This window comes from Arachis duranensis, chromosome 7 (genome assembly GCF_000817695.3).
Source record: "Arachis duranensis cultivar V14167 chromosome 7, aradu.V14167.gnm2.J7QH, whole genome shotgun sequence".
NCBI lineage: Eukaryota > Viridiplantae > Streptophyta > Magnoliopsida > Fabales > Fabaceae > Arachis > Arachis duranensis.
In genome coordinates, this window is record NC_029778.3 from 27,265,079 (window position 1) to 27,269,799 (window position 4,721).

The window sequence follows — 4,721 nt, forward strand, 5'->3', positions numbered from 1 at the left end:
AGTCAGCTTCTTTGGTGGGAAAAATTTAGTAAGAAACTCAGTAACAACCTTGTCCCAAGTATTCAAACTATCCTTGGATTGGAAATCTAGCCATAGCTTTGCTCCATCCCTCAGAACAAACAGGAAGAGCATGAGTTTATACACCTCAGGGTTCCCTCTGATGACAAGTCATCTTAGCCTAGTTTCACTAGTCTTTTTCTTTTATTTTCAATTGAATTATGCACTTTCTTGAGCCATAAGCAAGCCAATTGGGTAGATTTTCATGTTTCCTTTGATTTAATCAACCATAGATGAATTAATGCAATTTCATGAGGTTTTATGCCATTATTATCATATATTATGAAAGAATGAATATCTCATGATTTTGAGCATAGCTTTGATGTGTTTGGTTGATTAATGATAGGTGAAGAAAGCTTGGAGAAAGGTTGAAGTAAGAAGGAATGGCTAGGAGGAAGAGAGAACAAAAAGTTTGAGCAAAAGTTTGCCTCAAACTTTAGCTCAAAACTTTTGGAATAAGTGAAAATGAACCAGGGAGCAAAAAGCTTGAGCAAAAGTTTGCCTCAAACTTTTGTGCAAACTTTTGGGAGAAAAGCTTGAGCCAACGTTTGCCTCAAACTTTTTGGCAAACGTTGGCCTCATAAATCAACACACCCTGGAGAGCAAAAGTTTGCGCCAACGTTTGCCTCAAACTTTTTGGCAAATGTTGGCGCTATGAGTGTACATGAGGGGACCAACGTTTGAGCAAAAGTTTGACCCCAAACTTTGGTTCAAACGTTGGTAGCAGCAAAGAGAGGGTGGCTGATGTGAAAAGTTTGAGTAAAAGTTTGCCTCAAACTTTTACTCAAACTTTTACTCAAGCTTTCATGATTCCCAACCCGGTTCACTTCAGTTCTTCTCCAAACTCCAAGAGCAATCAACCAAGGCCTCTATCAACCCAATTCCATCAAGAGCAAAGGCCCAATTCAAGGCTTGAAGACCATTTGAAGAAAGTGTATAAATAGCTTAGGATTTAAGTTTTAGGGGAGTTTTTCCTTGGAGAATTCGTAGTACACTTAGTAGAGAGCTCACTTTACATTTTAGCATTGTTGTTTTTAATTCAAGGGAATTTGGGAGGAGAATTGATCTCTCTTCTTCCTTGTTCTTGCTTGAATACTCTTTACTTTTCTTGCTTCGGATCTTGGGTGGAGAATTGAAGAACTTCTGTTTCAATCTCACCTTGGGATCTTGTTTAATTTTACTGCACAATTGAATTTCCGTTTCGGTTAATTGCTTCTTCATCTACTTTCTCTGTAATCTTCATTTCCTTTGCAATTGTTCTTGGTGGATCTAGGAAGGCATTGAGATCTAGACTAGGTTATCTAGTCTCTTGGGTCCTGAGATCGAATTCCAATTTTACATTTGCTGTTTAATGCTTTTCAATCTCATTTACATTTCTGTTTTTAGATCCGATTCAATCCAAGTTATCTTCTACTTCTCTGTTTGTTGCAATTTACTTTTCCTTGTTTAATTTCTGCAAATCCAATTCCCAATTCCCTTTATAATTCAAGCCATTTACATTTCTTGCAATTTAAGATTCTACAATTTACATTTCTTGCATTCTAAGTTTCTGCCATTTAATTTCTTGTTCTTTAAGATTCAGCACTTTAAATTTCAGTTCTCTTTAATTTCATGCAATTTACCCATTCCCTTTACTTTCCATGCAATTTAAATTCTATTAATCACAAATCTCTCAACCAAATCTTGATTCGCTTGACTAAACCAACCACTAAACTAAAATTGCTCAATCCTTCAATCCCTGTGGGATCGACCTCACTCCCGTGAGTTATTATTACTTGATGCGACCCGGTACATTTGCCGGTGAGTTTTGTGTCGGATCGTTTTCCGCACATCAAGTTTTTGGCACCGTTGCCGGGGATTGATTAGATTGACAATGATTAAGTGAAGTGGAGATCTAGATCAAGCACTTTTTCTTTAATTTTTGACTAACCCACTAACTGTTTGAATTTTTTCTTAAGCTAACTAAAACTTCATTCTAGCAGTAGATTGAAGTATCACTGGTTTGTGCGTTTCTTATGTTCTTCTTGTATGTCAGGTACAAGGAGAACCACACCCACCTTTCATGAACAAGACGAAAGAACTCTTAGGAGGTTAAGAAGAGCTTAAAGGGGGAAAAATATTGTTGGAGAAGAGGAATCCGAAGAAGAATTCCAAGATATGGAGGAACATTCAACCAATCCACCAGGTGGAGCAGACAACAACAATAACAACCTAACCCAGAGGAGAATTTTGGCCTCCTATACTTTTGCAAATCCCAGACACTGTGGAAGCAGCATCTTAGCTCCAAATGTCAATGCAAACAATTTTGAACTAAAGCCACAACTCATCACTTTGTTTCAAAATAATTGCTCTTTTGGTGGAGGACCACTTGAAGACCCCAACCAACACTTGTCCACTTTCTTGAGGATTTGTAACACTGTCAAAACTAATGGTGTGCCTCCTGACAGCTACAAGCTATTGCTATTCCCATTTTCTCTCAGGGACAAGGCCACTCAATGGTTAGAATCTTTTCCAAGAGACAGCATCAACAATTGGGATGATTTGGTAACCAAGTTCCTTGCCAAATTTTACCCACCTCAAAGGATCATAAGGTTGAAGACAGAGGTACAAATATTTACACAAATGGAGGATGAACCCATCCATGAGGCATGGGAGAGATACAAGGCTCTAATCAGGAAATGTCCTCCTGAAATGTTCACTGAGTGGGATAAGCTGCAGAATTTCTATGAGGGCTTAACATTGAAATCCCAGGAAGCTTTGGATCATTCAGCCGGAGGTTCTTTGCAACTCATGAAAACTGCAGAAGAGGCTCAAAATCTCATTGATATGGTGGCTAACAACCAATATTTCTTCGCTCATCAAAGAAACTGCCAACCATCACAAAGGAGAGGAGTAATGGAGCTAGAAGGAGTGGATTCAATCTTGGCTAAAAACAAAATAATGCAGCAGCAAATTCAACAACAATTTGAGCAAATGACTAAGAGGATTGATAGCCTCCAAGTTGCAGTAGTTAACACTAGCCAACCATCAAACACATGGGGGCAGAATGAAGAAATTCAAGAGGAGCAACAGCAAGAACAAGTCCAGTACATGCAATCTAGTCCAAATGAAGTCTATGGTGATACTTACAACCCCTCATGGAAGAATCACCCCAACCTCAGATGGGGAGATAGTCACAACCAAAACCAACAAACATGGCAGAGGAACTCAAACCAAAATAATTCAAGAAACAATCAAAACTACAACCAGCAGCAAACTAACCAAAACACTTACATAAAACCTCAAAACAACCACCCCAACCTCAACCAGTACCAATCCAATAACCAACCCACCAACCAAAATGCCTACCATCCACCACTCACATCTCACAACCCACCACAAGCACCACCTGAATCCCAAAGACTCACTAACTTGGAGACCTTGATAGACAAAATGTTGAAACACCAGGAAATGACAACCAAAAACCATGAAGCTTCCATGAAGAGCCTAGAGAGGCAGATCGGGCAAATCTCCAAGCAAATTTCTTCTGAGAGACCTTCAAGCTCACTGCCCAGTGACAAGATTTTTCCAATAGAAAAAAAAGTTTGACCCTTCCCTCCCTATAATGTCTTAGTTTTCTTTATTTTTATTTGGGGGCTTATATATTCCATTTTTTTAATGTGCCTCACAATTCGAAAGAATTCGTGGGGAGGGGTCATTTCAGTTCATTTTTCGATCTATAACAAATAGCTTCAAGAGATGATAGAATTAAGAATACCCACAGTCGCCGTTCACCGGGGCTTCGGTCGCCGGCTCCCCTGTCATCAGGTCACCAACTTCCTTGACCTTCCGGCACTGGGCAGGCGTCAGCCCCCATACATGGTCTTACGACTTTGCGAATTCCAATTTGAATTCACTTGAACAATAACTCTAATTTTTTTTAACCGGTAGTAGTAGTTCTAGCGGTTGACTCGAGTGAATTTTACGGGCCCACTGGTCCAGAAGCTTCTCAAGCTCAAGCATTTACTTTTCTAGTTAGAGACCAACGTCTTGGGGCTAATGTAGGATCCGCTAATCCCAAATTCTAAGGAGGAATGCAAGGCAATACAATTAAGAAGCGGGGAAAACTTGATGAGCAACAATGACACTACAAAGAAGCAAGCAGGAAGCAGCAAGAGGCCAACAGAAGAGGAGGAGCAAACAAAGGCAGATGAAGCTAAGGATCAAGAAGTGATGCCAAGCAAGAGCACTGAGAAACTCAAAGAGAAGGACAACCAACCACACAGTTTAAAAGAAGTGACTCAGGGACAGCAGCAAGTAGAAAAGAGCATCACACCTCCACTGCCATATCCCCAGAGGTTCAACAAAGAAACTAAGGACCAACATTTTCACAAATTCTTTGAGATCTTCAAGAAGCTGGAGATCAATATTCCCTTGGCTGAAGCACTTGAGCAAATGCCTCTGTATGCCAAGTTCTTGAAGGAGCTTATCAATAAGAAAAGAAGTTGGGATGAGAAAGAAACTATACTGCTTACTGAGGAATGCAGGGCCTTGATTCAAAAAGGGCTTCCTCCTAAGCTTGAGGACCCAGGGAGCTTCTTGTTGCCTTGCACCATTGGGGAATTGACCATCACTAAAGCAATGTGTGATCTAGGAGCAAGTATTAACTTAATACCGTCTTCCTT